The sequence below is a fragment of the Carassius gibelio genome, chromosome B19, assembly GCF_023724105.1.
Source record: "Carassius gibelio isolate Cgi1373 ecotype wild population from Czech Republic chromosome B19, carGib1.2-hapl.c, whole genome shotgun sequence".
NCBI lineage: Eukaryota > Metazoa > Chordata > Actinopteri > Cypriniformes > Cyprinidae > Carassius > Carassius gibelio.
The window spans coordinates 2,980,674-2,997,997 of NC_068414.1; the positions used below are offsets into that span (position 1 = coordinate 2,980,674).

Sequence of the window (17,324 nt, forward strand, 5' to 3'; positions counted from 1 at the left end):
TGATGTCACACTTGTCCATGTGTGAAGATGTTGCGCAGCGCAAATCCGTGAACCAATGTTCCAAAGTGAAGTAAACTTCGACGGATTTCCCCTGCTCAGGGAGTGGGGAGCAATGAACACTGAGTAGGGACCATGTCAATCGCAAGGAGCTCACTTCTAATGAGCTGATTATCCAAATCAGGTGTGCTAACAAAGAGAGACATGCAAAATATGCAGACCTTTGGGGAGCGAGGACTGGAATGGAGATGCGCTTCCTTATTCTTTAAGTCAGTGTGAGAAAAAGAGGTGAGAAGTTGTCTGCGTGACCCAAGTGATGCAAGGTGGTCTGCATAATACAAGAATCCGCACATGCATACTGGCGTAACAAGACCGAGAAGGTCCTTTAACACAAAAGCTAAATCTCTTTGTTAATTCGACAACACAATCGCGGCCAGTGCAAAGGTGCAAGCCCAGAGGAGGGACGGCCTCTTTGCATCAAGCCGGTCATTCGCAGCTATGCTCGTCATTCTTGAAAGGCCAGGGGAATTAGCTCAAATGGTAGAGCGCTCGCTTAGCATGCGAGAGGTAGCGGGATCGATGCCCGCATTCTCCAAGTTGGCTCCTGCCCTTTTACTCACACATCCCTAAATCAGTGGTTTTCAATCCTGTCCTGGAGGCATCCCTGCCCTGCACATTTTGCATTTCCCCTCATCTAACACACCAGTATCAAATCATCAGCTCATTAATAGAGACTGCAAGACCTGATTTGGGTGTGTCTAATAAGGGAGACATACGAAATGTTCAGGACAGGGTTGCCTCCAGGAAAGGTTTGAAAACCATTGCCCTAAAGAGACCGACTGAGCACTGACGCAATGCTGCGACACTCCCACGTTAGCTTTTTTTGGGGCTCACAGCTGCCAAAAAGTATTTCAGACATGGTCCTGTGCAAATTGGTTGCAAAACATTGCCATTTTACACACAGTTCCCTAAAGCAGTGGTTTTCAAACCTGTCCTGGAGGCACCCCTGCCCTACACATTTTGAATGTTTCCCTCATCTATCACACCTGTTTCAAATCATCAACTCATTGATAGAGACCGCAAGACCTTATTTGGGTGTGTCTAATAAGGCAGACAATCAAACTGTGCAGGGCAGGGGTGCCTCCAGGACAGGTTTGAGAACCAGTGCCCTAAAGAGACCGACTGGGCATCGATGAAATGCTGCCACAGTCTCTACGTTAGTTAATTTTTTTGGACTCAAAGCTGCCAAAAAGTATTTCAGACATGGTCCTGCGCAAATTGGTTGCAAAAAGTGGTCCCACAGCGATTTGAACTCGGATCACTGGATTCAGAGTGCTAACCATTACACCATGAAACCTTACCTGGAGCAGCCGTTGCTCACAGGGCCACAAAGACTGTCACCAGTGCCAACCTAGTGCTGTTTTTATCTTTTCCTGCGGCAAGAAAGCACACAGGTTCCACCGATATTCGAACTCAGATCGCTGGATTCAAAGCCCAGAGTGCTGACCATTACACCATGGAACCGAAACTGCTTGTTTGGTGGCCAACTGGGAAACAGATAGCTCCGTGGCAGTGGGGAAGCAGTTATACAGAGAAGTTGGAACCCAGTGATTTTTGGTCACTGGTCCGCCTCAAAAAACGGAAAAGAGTGGGAGATTTTGCCAAAACCCGGGATCGAACCAGGGACCTTTAGATTTTCAGTCTAACGCTCTCCCAACTGAGCTATTTCGGCCACAACAAGCTCCTGCTTAGCAAGCAGGGATTTCAGTGAGATCACCCTACTCTTTGTCACAGGAGAAGAGCAGAGCAGAGATGAGCCCCCAGACAATAAAAACAGCTGGCCAGTACGGGGATCGAACCCACGACCTTGGCGTTATTAGCACCACGCTCTAACCATCTGAGCTAAGCGGCCTCCCTTAGCCATCTGTCTCTACCCGATTGAATAAAAAACTGCCTCAATGTTAGTGAACGCAATGAGACAACAAAGCTTCACGTTTTATCCCTACCAAGGGCTCGTCCGGGATTTGAACCCGGGACCTCTCGCACCCAAAGCGAGAATCATACCCCTAGACCAACGAGCCTTCCTGTGCTGGGCTCAGAAAAAAGAGCTACTGCAGCATCAATAAAAGAAGGAACATGAACTAACGTGGAAGCAATCAAAGACCTCGAGACAGTGTTAAAGGCTAACGAACGCAAGTTGGCCTCTTAACTGACCTAAAAATGTGGCTGTATCTAACATGTAGAGGGATGTTAGGGAGGACAGCTGAAACTGTCAGATGTCACTTAGACCAGCGGTTCTCAATTCCAGTCCTCGAGCCCCCTGCTCTTCAGATTTTGTATGTTTCTCGTATAGCTTCAGACATTTGTTCCATTCAAACGTAAGTGCCCTGAGAAGTGGACATCACATGACATCCCTCCGTGATTCAAGTTCAGAGCGTATGTGTACGTTCAGTTCAAAGTGACTAACACAGAGGTGTACAGAGGTATACAGAGGTATATGATGTCACACTTGTCCATGTGTGAAGACGTTGCGCAGCGCAAATCCGTGAACCAATGTTCCAAAGTGAAGTAAACTTCGACGGATTTCCCCTGCTCAGGGAGTGGGGAGCAATGAACACTGTGTAGGGACCATGTCAATCGCAAGGAGCTCACTTCTAATGAGCTGATTATCCAAATCAGGTGTGCTAACAAAGAGAGACATGCAAAATATGCAGACCTTTGGGAAGCGAGGACTGGAATGGAGATGCGCTTCCTTATTCTTTAAGTCAGTGTGAGAAAAAGAGGTGAGAAGTTGTCTGCGTGACCCAAGTGATGCAAGGTGGTCTGCATAATACAAGAATCCGCACATGCATACTGGCGTAACAAGACCGAGAAGGTCCTTTAACACAAAAGCTAAATCTCTTTGTTAATTCGACAACACAATCGCGGCCAGTGCAAAGGTGCAAGCCCAGAGGAGGGATGGCCTCTTTGCATCAAGCCGGTCATTCGCAGCTATGCTCGTCATTCTTGAAAGGCCAGGGGAATTAGCTCAAATGGTAGAGCGCTCGCTTAGCATGCGAGAGGTAGCGGGATCGATGCCCGCATTCTCCAAGTTGGCTCCTGCCCTTTTACTCACACATCCCTAAATCAGTGGTTTTCAATCCTGTCCTGGAGGCATCCCTGCCCTGCACATTTTGCATTTCCCCTCATCTAACACACCAGTATCAAATCATCAGCTCATTAATAGAGACTGCAAGACCTGATTTGGGTGTGTCTAATAAGGGAGACATACGAAATGTTCAGGACAGGGTTGCCTCCAGGAAAGGTTTGAAAACCATTGCCCTAAAGAGACCGACTGAGCACTGACGCAATGCTGCGACACTCCCACGTTAGCTTTTTTTGGGGCTCACAGCTGCCAAAAAGTATTTCAGACATGGTCCTGTGCAAATTGGTTGCAAAACATTGCCATTTTACACACAGTTCCCTAAAGCAGTGGTTTTCAAACCTGTCCTGGAGGCACCCCTGCCCTACACATTTTGAATGTTTCCCTCATCTATCACACCTGTTTCAAATCATCAACTCATTGATAGAGACCGCAAGACCTTATTTGGGTGTGTCTAATAAGGCAGACAATCAAACTGTGCAGGGCAGGGGTGCCTCCAGGACAGGTTTGAGAACCAGTGCCCTAAAGAGACCGACTGGGCATCGATGAAATGCTGCCACAGTCTCTACGTTAGTTAATTTTTTTGGACTCAAAGCTGCCAAAAAGTATTTCAGACATGGTCCTGCGCAAATTGGTTGCAAAAAGTGGTCCCACAGCGATTTGAACTCGGATCACTGGATTCAGAGTGCTAACCATTACACCATGAAACCTTACCTGGAGCAGCCGTTGCTCACAGGGCCACAAAGACTGTCACCAGTGCCAACCTAGTGCTGTTTTTATCTTTTCCTGCGGCAAGAAAGCACACAGGTTCCACCGATATTCGAACTCAGATCGCTGGATTCAAAGCCCAGAGTGCTGACCATTACACCATGGAACCGAAACTGCTTGTTTGGTGGCCAACTGGGAAACAGATAGCTCCGTGGCAGTGGGGAAGCAGTTATACAGAGAAGTTGGAACCCAGTGATTTTTGGTCACTGGTCCGCCTCAAAAAACGGAAAAGAGTGGGAGATTTTGCCAAAACCCGGGATCGAACCAGGGACCTTTAGATTTTCAGTCTAACGCTCTCCCAACTGAGCTATTTCGGCCACAACAAGCTCCTGCTTAGCAAGCAGGGATTTCAGTGAGATCACCCTACTCTTTGTCACAGGAGAAGAGCAGAGCAGAGATGAGCCCCCAGACAATAAAAACAGCTGGCCAGTACGGGGATCGAACCCACGACCTTGGCGTTATTAGCACCACGCTCTAACCATCTGAGCTAACCGGCCTCCCTTAGCCATCTGTCTCTACCCGATTGAATAAAAAACTGCCTCAATGTTAGTGAACGCAATGAGACAACAAAGCTTCACGTTTTATCCCTACCAAGGGCTCGTCCGGGATTTGAACCCGGGACCTCTCGCACCCAAAGCGAGAATCATACCCCTAGACCAACGAGCCTTCCTGTGCTGGGCTCAGAAAAAAGAGCTACTGCAGCATCAATAAAAGAAGGAACATGAACTAACGTGGAAGCAATCAAAGACCTCGAGACAGTGTTAAAGGCTAACGAACGCAAGTTGGCCTCTTAACTGACCTAAAAATGTGGCTGTATCTAACATGTAGAGGGATGTTAGGGAGGACAGCTGAAACTGTCAGATGTCACTTAGACCAGCGGTTCTCAATTCCAGTCCTCGAGCCCCCTGCTCTTCAGATTTTGTATGTTTCTCGTATAGCTTCAGACATTTGTTCCATTCAAACGTAAGTGCCCTGAGAAGTGGACATCACATGACATCCCTCCGTGATTCAAGTTCAGAGCGTATGTGTACGTTCAGTTCAAAGTGACTAACACAGAGGTATAAAGAGGTATATGATGTCACACTTGTCCATGTGTGAAGACGTTGCGCAGCGCAAATCCGTGAACCAATGTTCCAAAGTGAAGTAAACTTCGACGGATTTCCCCTGCTCAGGGAGTGGGGAGCAATGAACACTGAGTAGGGACCATGTCAATCGCAAGGAGCTCACTTCTAATGAGCTGATTATCCAAATCAGGTGTGCTAACAAAGAGAGACATGCAAAATATGCAGACCTTTGGGGAGCGAGGACTGGAATGGAGATGCGCTTCCTTATTCTTTAAGTCAGTGTGAGAAAAAGAGGTGAGAAGTTGTCTGCGTGACCCAAGTGATGCAAGGTGGTCTGCATAATACAAGAATCCGCACATGCATACTGGCGTAACAAGACCGAGAAGGTCCTTTAACACAAAAGCTAAATCTCTTTGTTAATTCGACAACACAATCGCGGCCAGTGCAAAGGTGCAAGCCCAGAGGAGGGACGGCCTCTTTGCATCAAGCCGGTCATTCGCAGCTATGCTCGTCATTCTTGAAAGGCCAGGGGAATTAGCTCAAATGGTAGAGCGCTCGCTTAGCATGCGAGAGGTAGCGGGATCGATGCCCGCATTCTCCAAGTTGGCTCCTGCCCTTTTACTCACACATCCCTAAATCAGTGGTTTTCAATCCTGTCCTGGAGGCATCCCTGCCCTGCACATTTTGCATTTCCCCTCATCTAACACACCAGTTTCAAATCATCAGCTCATTAATAGAGACTGCAAGACCTGATTTGGGTGTGTCTAATAAGGGAGACATACGAAATGTTCAGGACAGGGTTGCCTCCAGGAAAGGTTTGAAAACCATTGCCCTAAAGAGACCGACTGAGCACTGACGCAATGCTGCGACACTCCCACGTTAGCTTTTTTTGGGGCTCACAGCTGCCAAAAAGTATTTCAGACATGGTCCTGTGCAAATTGGTTGCAAAACATTGCCATTTTACACACAGTTCCCTAAAGCAGTGGTTTTCAAACCTGTCCTGGAGGCACCCCTGCCCTACACATTTTGAATGTTTCCCTCATCTATCACACCTGTTTCAAATCATCAACTCATTGATAGAGACCGCAAGACCTTATTTGGGTGTGTCTAATAAGGCAGACAATCAAACTGTGCAGGGCAGGGGTGCCTCCAGGACAGGTTTGAGAACCAGTGCCCTAAAGAGACCGACTGGGCATCGATGCAATGCTGCCACAGTCTCTACGTTAGTTAATTTTTTTGGACTCAAAGCTGCCAAAAAGTATTTCAGACATGGTCCTGCGCAAATTGGTTGCAAAAAGTGGTCCCACAGCGATTTGAACTCGGATCACTGGATTCAGAGTGCTAACCATTACACCATGAAACCTTACCTGGAGCAGCCGTTGCTCACAGGGCCACAAAGACTGTCACCAGTGCCAACCTAGTGCTGTTTTTATCTTTTCCTGCGGCAAGAAAGCACACAGGTTCCACCGAGATTTGGACTCAGATCGCTGGATTCAAAGCCCAGAGTGCTGACCATTACACCATGGAACCGAAACTGCTTGTTTGGTGGCCAACTGGGAAACAGATAGCTCCGTGGCAGTGGGGAAGCAGTTATACAGAGAAGTTGGAACCCAGTGATTTTTGGTCACTGGCCCGCCTCAAAAAACGGAAAAGAGTGGGAGATTTTGCCAAAACCCGGGATCGAACCAGGGACCTTTAGATCTTCAGTCTAACGCTCTCCCAACTGAGCTATTTCGGCCACAACAAGCTCCTGCTTAGCAAGCAGGGATTTCAGTGAGATCACCCTACTCTTTGTCACAGGAGAAGAGCAGAGCAGAGATGAGCCCCCAGACAATAAAAACAGCTGGCCAGTACGGGGATCGAACCCACGACCTTGGCGTTATTAGCACCACGCTCTAACCATCTGAGCTAACCGGCCTCCCTTAGCCATCTGTCTCTACCCGATTGAATAAAAAACTGCCTCAATGTTAGTGAACGCAATGAGACAACAAAGCTTCACGTTTTATCCCTACCAAGGGCTCGTCCGGGATTTGAACCCGGGACCTCTCGCACCCAAAGCGAGAATCATACCCCTAGACCAACGAGCCTTCCTGTGCTGGGCTGAGAAAAAAGAGCTACTGCAGCATCAATAAAAGAAGGAACATGAACTAACGTGGAAGCAATCAAAGACCTCGAGACAGTGTTAAAGGCTAACGAACGCAAGTTGGCCTCTTAACTGACCTAAAAATGTGGCTGTATCTAACATGTAGAGGGATGTTAGGGAGGACAGCTGAAACTGTCAGATGTCACTTAGACCAGCGGTTCTCAATTCCAGTCCTCGAGCCCCCTGCTCTTCAGATTTTGTATGTTTCTCGTATAGCTTCAGACATTTGTTCGATTCAAACGTAAGTGCCCTGAGAAGTGGACATCACATGACATCCCTCCGTGATTCAAGTTCAGAGCGTATGTGTACGTTCAGTTCAAAGTGACTAACACAGAGGTATAAAGAGGTATATGATGTCACACTTGTCCATGTGTGAAGACGTTGCGCAGCGCAAATCCGTGAACCAATGTTCCAAAGTGAAGTAAACTTCGACGGATTTCCCCTGCTCAGGGAGTGGGGAGCAATGAACACTGTGTAGGGACCATGTCAATCGCAAGGAGCTCACTTCTAATGAGCTGATTATCCAAATCAGGTGTGCTAACAAAGAGAGACATGCAAAATATGCAGACCTTTGGGGAGCGAGGACTGGAATGGAGAACCGCTTCCTTATTCTTTAAGTCAGTGTGAGAAAAAGAGGTGAGAAGTTGTCTGCGTGACCCAAGTGATGCAAGGTGGTCTGCATAATACAAGAATCCGCACATGCATACTGGCGTAACAAGACCGAGAAGGTCCTTTAACACAAAAGCTAAATCTCTTTGTTAATTCGACAACACAGTCGCGGCCAGTGCAAAGGTGCAAGCCCAGAGGAGGGACGGCCTCTTTGCATCAAGCCGGTCATTCGCAGCTATGCTCGTCATTCTTGAAAGTCCAGGGGAATTCGCTCAAATGGTAGAGCGCTCGCTTAGCATGCGAGAGGTAGCGGGATCGATGCCCGCATTCTCCAAGTTGGCTCCTGCCCTTTTACTCACACATCCCTAAATCAGTGGTTTTCAATCCTGTCCTGGAGGAATCCCTGCCCTGCACATTTTGCATTTCCCCTCATCTAACACACCAGTTTCAAATCATCAGCTCATTAATAGAGACTGCAAGACCTGATTTGGGTGTGTCTAATAAGGGAGACATACGAAATGTTCAGGACAGGGTTGCCTCCAGGAAAGGTTTGAAAACCATTGCCCTAAAGAGACCGACTGAGCACTGACGCAATGCTGCGACACTCCCACGTTAGCTTTTTTTGGGGCTCACAGCTGCCAAAAAGTATTTCAGACATGGTCCTGTGCAAATTGGTTGCAAAACATTGCCATTTTACACACAGTTCCCTAAAGCAGTGGTTTTCAAACCTGTCCTGGAGGCACCCCTGCCCTACACATTTTGAATGTTTCCCTCATCTATCACACCTGTTTCAAATCATCAACTCATTGATAGAGACCGCAAGACCTTATTTGGGTGTGTCTAATAAGGCAGACAATCAAACTGTGCAGGGCAGGGGTGCCTCCAGGACAGGTTTGAGAACCAGTGCCCTAAAGAGACCGACTGGGCATCGATGCAATGCTGCCACAGTCTCTACGTTAGTTAATTTTTTTGGACTCAAAGCTGCCAAAAAGTATTTCAGACATGGTCCTGCGCAAATTGGTTGCAAAAAGTGGTCCCACAGCGATTTGAACTCGGATCACTGGATTCAGAGTGCTAACCATTACACCATGAAACCTTACCTGGAGCAGCCGTTGCTCACAGGGCCACAAAGACTGTCACCAGTGCCAACCTAGTGCTGTTTTTATCTTTTCCTGCGGCAAGAAAGCACACAGGTTCCACCGAGATTCGGACTCAGATCGCTGGATTCAAAGCCCAGAGTGCTGACCATTACACCATGGAACCGAAACTGCTTGTTTGGTGGCCAACTGGGAAACAGATAGCTCCGTGGCAGTGGGGAAGCAGTTATACAGAGAAGTTGGAACCCAGTGATTTTTGGTCACTGGCCCGCCTCAAAAAACGGAAAAGAGTGGGAGATTTTGCCAAAACCCGGGATCGAACCAGGGACCTTTAGATCTTCAGTCTAACGCTCTCCCAACTGAGCTATTTCGGCCACAACAAGCTCCTGCTTAGCAAGCAGGGATTTCAGTGAGATCACCCTACTCTTTGTCACAGGAGAAGAGCAGAGCAGAGATGAGCCCCCAGACAATAAAAACAGCTGGCCAGTACGGGGATCGAACCCGCGACCTTGGCGTTATTAGCACCACGCTCTAACCATCTGAGCTAACCGGGCTCCCTTAGCCATCTGTCTCTACCCGATTGAATAAAAAACTGCCTCAATGTTAGTGAACGCAATGAGACAACAAAGCTTCACGTTTTATCCCTACCAAGGGCTCGTCCGGGATTTGAACCCGGGACCTCTCGCACCCAAAGCGAGAATCATACCCCTAGACCAACGAGCCTTCCTGTGCTGGGCTGAGAAAAAAGAGCTACTGCAGCATCAATAAAAGAAGGAACATGAACTAACGTGGAAGCAATCAAAGACCTCGAGACAGTGTTAAAGGCTAACGAACGCAAGTTGGCCTCTTAACTGACCTAAAAATGTGGCTGTATCTAACATGTAGAGGGATGTTAGGGAGGACAGCTGAAACTGTCAGATGTCACTTAGACCAGCGGTTCTCAATTCCAGTCCTCGAGCCCCCTGCTCTTCAGATTTTGTATGTTTCTCGTATAGCTTCAGACATTTGTTCGATTCAAACGTAAGTGCCCTGAGAAGTGGACATCACATGACATCCCTCCGTGATTCAAGTTCAGAGCGTATGTGTACGTTCAGTTCAAAGTGACTAACACAGAGGTGTACAGAGGTATACAGAGGTATATGATGTCACACTTGTCCATGTGTGAAGACGTTGCGCAGCGCAAATCCGTGAACCAATGTTCCAAAGTGAAGTAAACTTCGACGGATTTCCCCTGCTCAGGGAGTGGGGAGCAATGAACACTGTGTAGGGACCATGTCAATCGCAAGGAGCTCACTTCTAATGAGCTGATTATCCAAATCAGGTGTGCTAACAAAGAGAGACATGCAAAATATGCAGACCTTTGGGGAGCGAGGACTGGAATGGAGAACCGCTTCCTTATTCTTTAAGTCAGTGTGAGAAAAAGAGGTGAGAAGTTGTCTGCGTGACCCAAGTGATGCAAGGTGGTCTGCATAATACAAGAATCCGCACATGCATACTGGCGTAACAAGACCGAGAAGGTCCTTTAACACAAAAGCTAAATCTCTTTGTTAATTCGACAACACAGTCGCGGCCAGTGCAAAGGTGCAAGCCCAGAGGAGGGACGGCCTCTTTGCATCAAGCCGGTCATTCGCAGCTATGCTCGTCATTCTTGAAAGTCCAGGGGAATTCGCTCAAATGGTAGAGCGCTCGCTTAGCATGCGAGAGGTAGCGGGATCGATGCCCGCATTCTCCAAGTTGGCTCCTGCCCTTTTACTCACACATCCCTAAATCAGTGGTTTTCAATCCTGTCCTGGAGGAATCCCTGCCCTGCACATTTTGCATTTCCCCTCATCTAACACACCAGTTTCAAATCATCAGCTCATTAATAGAGACTGCAAGACCTGATTTGGGTGTGTCTAATAAGGGAGACATACGAAATGTTCAGGACAGGGTTGCCTCCAGGAAAGGTTTGAAAACCATTGCCCTAAAGAGACCGACTGAGCACTGACGCAATGCTGCGACACTCCCACGTTAGCTTTTTTTGGGGCTCACAGCTGCCAAAAAGTATTTCAGACATGGTCCTGTGCAAATTGGTTGCAAAACATTGCCATTTTACACACAGTTCCCTAAAGCAGTGGTTTTCAAACCTGTCCTGGAGGCACCCCTGCCCTACACATTTTGAATGTTTCCCTCATCTATCACACCTGTTTCAAATCATCAACTCATTGATAGAGACCGCAAGACCTTATTTGGGTGTGTCTAATAAGGCAGACAATCAAACTGTGCAGGGCAGGGGTGCCTCCAGGACAGGTTTGAGAACCAGTGCCCTAAAGAGACCGACTGGGCATCGATGCAATGCTGCCACAGTCTCTACGTTAGTTAATTTTTTTGGACTCAAAGCTGCCAAAAAGTATTTCAGACATGGTCCTGCGCAAATTGGTTGCAAAAAGTGGTCCCACAGCGATTTGAACTCGGATCACTGGATTCAGAGTGCTAACCATTACACCATGAAACCTTACCTGGAGCAGCCGTTGCTCACAGGGCCACAAAGACTGTCACCAGTGCCAACCTAGTGCTGTTTTTATCTTTTCCTGCGGCAAGAAAGCACACAGGTTCCACCGAGATTCGGACTCAGATCGCTGGATTCAAAGCCCAGAGTGCTGACCATTACACCATGGAACCGAAACTGCTTGTTTGGTGGCCAACTGGGAAACAGATAGCTCCGTGGCAGTGGGGAAGCAGTTATACAGAGAAGTTGGAACCCAGTGATTTTTGGTCACTGGCCCGCCTCAAAAAACGGAAAAGAGTGGGAGATTTTGCCAAAACCCGGGATCGAACCAGGGACCTTTAGATCTTCAGTCTAACGCTCTCCCAACTGAGCTATTTCGGCCACAACAAGCTCCTGCTTAGCAAGCAGGGATTTCAGTGAGATCACCCTACTCTTTGTCACAGGAGAAGAGCAGAGCAGAGATGAGCCCCCAGACAATAAAAACAGCTGGCCAGTACGGGGATCGAACCCGCGACCTTGGCGTTATTAGCACCACGCTCTAACCATCTGAGCTAACCGGGCTCCCTTAGCCATCTGTCTCTACCCGATTGAATAAAAAACTGCCTCAATGTTAGTGAACGCAATGAGACAACAAAGCTTCACGTTTTATCCCTACCAAGGGCTCGTCCGGGATTTGAACCCGGGACCTCTCGCACCCAAAGCGAGAATCATACCCCTAGACCAACGAGCCTTCCTGTGCTGGGCTGAGAAAAAAGAGCTACTGCAGCATCAATAAAAGAAGGAACATGAACTAACGTGGAAGCAATCAAAGACCTCGAGACAGTGTTAAAGGCTAACGAACGCAAGTTGGCCTCTTAACTGACCTAAAAATGTGGCTGTATCTAACATGTAGAGGGATGTTAGGGAGGACAGCTGAAACTGTCAGATGTCACTTAGACCAGCGGTTCTCAATTCCAGTCCTCGAGCCCCCTGCTCTTCAGATTTTGTATGTTTCTCGTATAGCTTCAGACATTTGTTCGATTCAAACGTAAGTGCCCTGAGAAGTGGACATCACATGACATCCCTCCGTGATTCAAGTTCAGAGCGTATGTGTACGTTCAGTTCAAAGTGACTAACACAGAGGTGTACAGAGGTATACAGAGGTATATGATGTCACACTTGTCCATGTGTGAAGACGTTGCGCAGCGCAAATCCGTGAACCAATGTTCCAAAGTGAAGTAAACTTCGACGGATTTCCCCTGCTCAGGGAGTGGGGAGCAATGAACACTGTGTAGGGACCATGTCAATCGCAAGGAGCTCACTTCTAATGAGCTGATTATCCAAATCAGGTGTGCTAACAAAGAGAGACATGCAAAATATGCAGACCTTTGGGGAGCGAGGACTGGAATGGAGAACCGCTTCCTTATTCTTTAAGTCAGTGTGAGAAAAAGAGGTGAGAAGTTGTCTGCGTGACCCAAGTGATGCAAGGTGGTCTGCATAATACAAGAATCCGCACATGCATACTGGCGTAACAAGACCGAGAAGGTCCTTTAACACAAAAGCTAAATCTCTTTGTTAATTCGACAACACAATCGCGGCCAGTGCAAAGGTGCAAGCCCAGAGGAGGGACGGCCTCTTTGCATCAAGCCGGTCATTCGCAGCTATGCTCGTCATTCTTGAAAGGCCAGGGGAATTCGCTCAAATGGTAGAGCGCTCGCTTAGCATGCGAGAGGTAGCGGGATCGATGCCCGCATTCTCCAAGTTGGCTCCTGCCCTTTTACTCACACATCCCTAAATCAGTGGTTTTCAATCCTGTCCTGGAGGAATCCCTGCCCTGCACATTTTGCATTTCCCCTCATCTAACACACCAGTTTCAAATCATCAGCTCATTAATAGAGACTGCAAGACCTGATTTGGGTGTGTCTAATAAGGGAGACATACGAAATGTTCAGGGCAGGGTTGCCTCCAGGAAAGGTTTGAAAACCATTGCCCTAAAGAGACTGACTGAGCACTGACGCAATGCTGCGACACTCCCACGTTAGCCTTTTTTGGGGCTCACAGCTGCCAAAAAGTATTTCAGACATGGTCCTGTGCAAATTGGTTGCAAAACATTGCCATTTTACACACAGTTCCCTAAAGCAGTGGTTTTCAAACCTGTCCTGGAGGCACCCCTGCCCTACACATTTTGAATGTTTCCCTCATCTATCACACCTGTTTCAAATCATCAACTCATTGATAGAGACCGCAATACCTTATTTGGGTGTGTCTAATAAGGCAGACAATCAAACTGTGCAGGGCAGGGGTGCCTCCAGGACAGGTTTGAGAACCAGTGCCCTAAAGAGACCGACTGGGCATCGATGCAATGCTGCCACAGTCTCTACGTTAGTTAATTTTTTTGGACTCAAAGCTGCCAAAAAGTATTTCAGACATGGTCCTGCGCAAATTGGTTGCAAAAAGTGGTCCCACCGCGATTTGAACTCGGATCACTGGATTCAGAGTGCTAACCATTACACCATGAAACCTTACCTGGAGCAGCCGTTGCTCACAGGGCCACAAAGACTGTCACCAGTGCCAACCTAGTGCTGTTTTTATCTTTTCCTGTGGCAAGAAAGCACACAGGTTCCACCGAGATTTGAACTCAGATCGCTGGATTCTAAGCCCAGAGTGCTGACCATTACACCATGGAACCGAAACTGCTTGTATGGTGGCCAACTGGGAAACAGATAGCTCCGTGGCAGTGGGGAAGCAGTTATACAGAGAAGTTGGAACCCAGTGATTTTTGGTCACTGGCCCGCCTCAAAAAACGGAAAAGAGTGGGAGATTTTGCCGAAACCCGGGATCGAACCAGGGACCTTTAGATCTTCAGTCTAACGCTCTCCCAACTGAGCTATTTCGGCCACAACAAGCTCCTGCTTAGCAAGCAGGGATTTCAGTGAGATCACCCTACTCTTTGTCACAGGAGAAGAGCAGAGCAGAGATGAGCCCCCAGACAATAAAAACAGCTGGCCAGTACGGGGATCGAACCCGCGACCTTGGCGTTATTAGCACCACGCTCTAACCATCTGAGCTAACTGGCCTCCCTTAGCCATCTGTCTCTACCCGATTGAATAAAAAACTGCCTCAATGTTAGTGAACGCAATGAGACAACAAAGCTTCACGTTTTATCCCGACCAAGGGCTCGTCCGGGATTTGAACCCGGGACCTCTCGCACCCAAAGCGAGAATCATACCCCTAGACCAACGAGCCTTCCTGTGCTGTGCTGAGAAAAAAGAGCTACTGCAGCATCAATAAAAGAAGGAACATGAACTAACGTGGAAGCTATCAAAGACCTCGAGACAGTGTTAAAGGCTAACGAACGCAAGTTGGCCTCTTAACTGACCTAAAAATGTGGCTGTATCTAACATGTAGAGGGATGTTAGGGAGGACAGCTGAAACTGTCAGATGTCACTTAGACCAGCGGTTCTCAATTCCAGTCCTCGAGCCCCCTGCTCTTCAGATTTTGTATGTTTCTCGTATAGCTTCAGACATTTGTTCCATTCAAACGTAAGTGCCCTGAGAAGTGGACATCACATGACATCCCTCCGTGATTCAAGTTCAGAGCGTATGTGTACGTTCAGTTCAAAGTGACTAACACAGAGGTGTACAGAGGTATACAGAGGTATATGATGTCACACTTGTCCATGTGTGAAGACGTTGCGCAGCGCAAATCTGTGAACCAATGTTCCAAAGTGAAGTAAACTTCGACGGATTTCCCCTGCTCAGGGAGTGGGGAGCAATGAACACTGTGTAGGGACCATGTCAATCGCAAGGAGCTCACTTCTAATGAGCTGATTATCCAAATCAGGTGTGCTAACAAAGAGAGACATGCAAAATATGCAGACCTTTGGGGAGCGAGGACTGGAATGGAGAACCGCTTCCTTATTCTTTAAGTCAGTGTGAGAAAAAGAGGTGAGAAGTTGTCTGCGTGACCCAAGTGATGCAAGGTGGTCTGCATAATACAAGAATCCGCACATGCATACTGGCGTAACAAGACCGAGAAGGTCCTTTAACACAAAAGCTAAATCTCTTTGTTAATTCGACAACACAATCGCGGCCAGTGCAAAGGTGCAAGCCCAGAGGAGGGACGGCCTCTTTGCATCAAGCCGGTCATTCGCAGCTATGCTCGTCATTCTTGAAAGGACAGGGGAATTAGCTCAAATGGTAGAGCGCTCGCTTAGCATGCGAGAGGTAGAGGGATCGATGCCCGCATTCTCCAAGTTGGCTCCTGCCCTTTTACTCACACATCCCTAAATCAGTGGTTTTCAATCCTGTCCTGGAGGCATCCCTGCCCTGCACATTTTGCATTTCCCCTCATCTAACACACCAGTTTCAAATCATCAGCTCATTAATAGAGACTGCAAGACCTGATTTGGGTGTGTCTAATAAGGGAGACATACGCAATGTTCAGGACAGGGTTGCCTCCAGGAAAGGTTTGAAAACCATTGCCCTAAAGAGACCGACTGAGCACTGACGCAATGCTGCGACACTCCCACGTTAGCTTTTTTTGGGGCTCACAGCTGCCAAAAAGTATTTCAGACATGGTCCTGTGCAAATTGGTTGCAAAACATTGCCATTTTACACACAGTTCCCTAAAGCAGTGGTTTTCAAACCTGTCCTGGAGGCACCCCTGCCCTACACATTTTGAATGTTTCCCTCATCTATCACACCTGTTTCAAATCATCAACTCATTGATAGAGACCGCAAGACCTTATTTGGGTGTGTCTAATAAGGCAGACAATCAAACTGTGCAGGGCAGGGGTGCCTCCAGGACAGGTTTGAGAACCAGTGCCCTAAAGAGACCGACTGGGCATCGATGCAATGCTGCCACAGTCTCTACGTTAGTTAATTTTTTTGGACTCAAAGCTGCCAAAAAGTATTTCAGACATGGTCCTGCGCAAATTGGTTGCAAAAAGTGGTCCCACAGCGATTTGAACTCGGATCACTGGATTAAGAGTGCTAACCATTACACCATGAAACCTTACCTGGAGCAGCCGTTGCTCACAGGGCCACAAAGACTGTCACCAGTGCCAACCTAGTGCTGTTTTTATCTTTTCCTGCGGCAAGAAAGCACACAGGTTCCACCGAGATTCGGACTCAGATCGCTGGATTCAAAGCCCAGAGTGCTGACCATTACACCATGGAACCGAAACTGCTTGTTTGGTGGCCAACTGGGAAACAGATAGCTCCGTGGCAGTGGGGAAGCAGTTATACAGAGAAGTTGGAACCCAGTGATTTTTGGTCACTGGCCCGCCTCAAAAAACGGAAAAGAGTGGGAGATTTTGCCAAAACCCGGGATCGAACCAGGGACCTTTAGATCTTCAGTCTAACGCTCTCCCAACTGAGCTATTTCGGCCACAACAAGCTCCTGCTTAGCAAGCAGGGATTTCAGTGAGATCACCCTACTCTTTGTCACAGGAGAAGAGCAGAGCAGAGATGAGCCCCCAGACAATAAAAACAGCTGGCCAGTACGGGGATCGAACCCGCGACCTTGGCGTTATTAGCACCACGCTCTAACCATCTGAGCTAACCGGCCTCCCTTAGCCATCTGTCTCTACCCGATTGAATAAAAAACTGCCTCAATGTTAGTGAACGCAATGAGACAACAAAGCTTCACGTTTTATCCCTACCAAGGGCTCGTCCGGGATTTGAACCCGGGACCTCTCGCACCCAAAGCGAGAATCATACCCCTAGACCAACGAGCCTTCCTGTGCTGGGCTGAGAAAAAAGAGCTACTGCAGCATCAATAAAAGAAGGAACATGAACTAACGTGGAAGCAATCAAAGACCTCGAGACAGTGTTAAAGGCTAACGAACGCAAGTTGGCCTCTTAACTGACCTAAAAATGTGGCTGTATCTAACATGTAGAGGGATGTTAGGGAGGACAGCTGAAACTGTCAGATGTCACTTAGACCAGCGGTTCTCAATTCCAGTCCTCGAGCCCCCTGCTCTTCAGATTTTGTATGTTTCTCGTATAGCTTCAGACATTTGTTCCATTCAAA

General features: G+C 47.9%; 28 non-coding genes across 28 annotated transcripts; 3 read left to right on the plus strand and 25 right to left on the minus strand.

Annotated features, from left to right (window-relative positions):
* Nucleotides 1–519: 519 nt before the first annotated feature.
* Nucleotides 520–592, plus strand: trnaa-agc (transfer RNA alanine (anticodon AGC)). The gene has a single exon. It is a non-coding gene; the product is annotated as a tRNA-Ala (tRNA).
* A 1,064-nt stretch (nt 593–1,656) lies between these two features.
* On the minus strand, nt 1,657–1,729 carry trnaf-gaa (transfer RNA phenylalanine (anticodon GAA)). Its single transcript has one exon. It is a non-coding gene; the product is annotated as a tRNA-Phe (tRNA).
* Nucleotides 1,730–1,835: 106 nt separating this feature from the next.
* On the minus strand, nt 1,836–1,909 carry trnai-aau (transfer RNA isoleucine (anticodon AAU)). Its single transcript has one exon. It is a non-coding gene; the product is annotated as a tRNA-Ile (tRNA).
* A 97-nt stretch (nt 1,910–2,006) lies between these two features.
* On the minus strand, nt 2,007–2,078 carry trnap-ugg (transfer RNA proline (anticodon UGG)). The gene has a single exon. It is a non-coding gene; the product is annotated as a tRNA-Pro (tRNA).
* A 936-nt stretch (nt 2,079–3,014) lies between these two features.
* Nucleotides 3,015–3,087, plus strand: trnaa-agc (transfer RNA alanine (anticodon AGC)). Its single transcript has one exon. It is a non-coding gene; the product is annotated as a tRNA-Ala (tRNA).
* A 1,064-nt stretch (nt 3,088–4,151) lies between these two features.
* Nucleotides 4,152–4,224, minus strand: trnaf-gaa (transfer RNA phenylalanine (anticodon GAA)). The gene has a single exon. It is a non-coding gene; the product is annotated as a tRNA-Phe (tRNA).
* A 106-nt stretch (nt 4,225–4,330) lies between these two features.
* On the minus strand, nt 4,331–4,404 carry trnai-aau (transfer RNA isoleucine (anticodon AAU)). Its single transcript has one exon. It is a non-coding gene; the product is annotated as a tRNA-Ile (tRNA).
* Nucleotides 4,405–4,501: 97 nt separating this feature from the next.
* Nucleotides 4,502–4,573, minus strand: trnap-ugg (transfer RNA proline (anticodon UGG)). The gene has a single exon. It is a non-coding gene; the product is annotated as a tRNA-Pro (tRNA).
* A 926-nt stretch (nt 4,574–5,499) lies between these two features.
* trnaa-agc (transfer RNA alanine (anticodon AGC)) lies at nt 5,500–5,572 on the plus strand. The gene has a single exon. It is a non-coding gene; the product is annotated as a tRNA-Ala (tRNA).
* A 1,064-nt stretch (nt 5,573–6,636) lies between these two features.
* trnaf-gaa (transfer RNA phenylalanine (anticodon GAA)) lies at nt 6,637–6,709 on the minus strand. The gene has a single exon. It is a non-coding gene; the product is annotated as a tRNA-Phe (tRNA).
* Nucleotides 6,710–6,815: 106 nt separating this feature from the next.
* trnai-aau (transfer RNA isoleucine (anticodon AAU)) lies at nt 6,816–6,889 on the minus strand. The gene has a single exon. It is a non-coding gene; the product is annotated as a tRNA-Ile (tRNA).
* Nucleotides 6,890–6,986: 97 nt separating this feature from the next.
* Nucleotides 6,987–7,058, minus strand: trnap-ugg (transfer RNA proline (anticodon UGG)). The gene has a single exon. It is a non-coding gene; the product is annotated as a tRNA-Pro (tRNA).
* Nucleotides 7,059–8,914: 1,856 nt separating this feature from the next.
* trnaq-uug (transfer RNA glutamine (anticodon UUG)) lies at nt 8,915–8,986 on the minus strand. The gene has a single exon. It is a non-coding gene; the product is annotated as a tRNA-Gln (tRNA).
* Nucleotides 8,987–9,121: 135 nt separating this feature from the next.
* Nucleotides 9,122–9,194, minus strand: trnaf-gaa (transfer RNA phenylalanine (anticodon GAA)). Its single transcript has one exon. It is a non-coding gene; the product is annotated as a tRNA-Phe (tRNA).
* A 106-nt stretch (nt 9,195–9,300) lies between these two features.
* trnai-aau (transfer RNA isoleucine (anticodon AAU)) lies at nt 9,301–9,374 on the minus strand. The gene has a single exon. It is a non-coding gene; the product is annotated as a tRNA-Ile (tRNA).
* A 97-nt stretch (nt 9,375–9,471) lies between these two features.
* Nucleotides 9,472–9,543, minus strand: trnap-ugg (transfer RNA proline (anticodon UGG)). Its single transcript has one exon. It is a non-coding gene; the product is annotated as a tRNA-Pro (tRNA).
* Nucleotides 9,544–11,409: 1,866 nt separating this feature from the next.
* Nucleotides 11,410–11,481, minus strand: trnaq-uug (transfer RNA glutamine (anticodon UUG)). The gene has a single exon. It is a non-coding gene; the product is annotated as a tRNA-Gln (tRNA).
* A 135-nt stretch (nt 11,482–11,616) lies between these two features.
* trnaf-gaa (transfer RNA phenylalanine (anticodon GAA)) lies at nt 11,617–11,689 on the minus strand. The gene has a single exon. It is a non-coding gene; the product is annotated as a tRNA-Phe (tRNA).
* A 106-nt stretch (nt 11,690–11,795) lies between these two features.
* Nucleotides 11,796–11,869, minus strand: trnai-aau (transfer RNA isoleucine (anticodon AAU)). The gene has a single exon. It is a non-coding gene; the product is annotated as a tRNA-Ile (tRNA).
* Nucleotides 11,870–11,966: 97 nt separating this feature from the next.
* trnap-ugg (transfer RNA proline (anticodon UGG)) lies at nt 11,967–12,038 on the minus strand. The gene has a single exon. It is a non-coding gene; the product is annotated as a tRNA-Pro (tRNA).
* A 1,866-nt stretch (nt 12,039–13,904) lies between these two features.
* Nucleotides 13,905–13,976, minus strand: trnal-uag (transfer RNA leucine (anticodon UAG)). Its single transcript has one exon. It is a non-coding gene; the product is annotated as a tRNA-Leu (tRNA).
* A 135-nt stretch (nt 13,977–14,111) lies between these two features.
* Nucleotides 14,112–14,184, minus strand: trnaf-gaa (transfer RNA phenylalanine (anticodon GAA)). The gene has a single exon. It is a non-coding gene; the product is annotated as a tRNA-Phe (tRNA).
* A 106-nt stretch (nt 14,185–14,290) lies between these two features.
* Nucleotides 14,291–14,364, minus strand: trnai-aau (transfer RNA isoleucine (anticodon AAU)). The gene has a single exon. It is a non-coding gene; the product is annotated as a tRNA-Ile (tRNA).
* A 97-nt stretch (nt 14,365–14,461) lies between these two features.
* On the minus strand, nt 14,462–14,533 carry trnap-ugg (transfer RNA proline (anticodon UGG)). The gene has a single exon. It is a non-coding gene; the product is annotated as a tRNA-Pro (tRNA).
* A 1,866-nt stretch (nt 14,534–16,399) lies between these two features.
* On the minus strand, nt 16,400–16,471 carry trnaq-uug (transfer RNA glutamine (anticodon UUG)). The gene has a single exon. It is a non-coding gene; the product is annotated as a tRNA-Gln (tRNA).
* A 135-nt stretch (nt 16,472–16,606) lies between these two features.
* trnaf-gaa (transfer RNA phenylalanine (anticodon GAA)) lies at nt 16,607–16,679 on the minus strand. The gene has a single exon. It is a non-coding gene; the product is annotated as a tRNA-Phe (tRNA).
* Nucleotides 16,680–16,785: 106 nt separating this feature from the next.
* Nucleotides 16,786–16,859, minus strand: trnai-aau (transfer RNA isoleucine (anticodon AAU)). Its single transcript has one exon. It is a non-coding gene; the product is annotated as a tRNA-Ile (tRNA).
* A 97-nt stretch (nt 16,860–16,956) lies between these two features.
* trnap-ugg (transfer RNA proline (anticodon UGG)) lies at nt 16,957–17,028 on the minus strand. The gene has a single exon. It is a non-coding gene; the product is annotated as a tRNA-Pro (tRNA).
* Between the last annotated feature and the right edge of the window lie 296 nt (nt 17,029–17,324).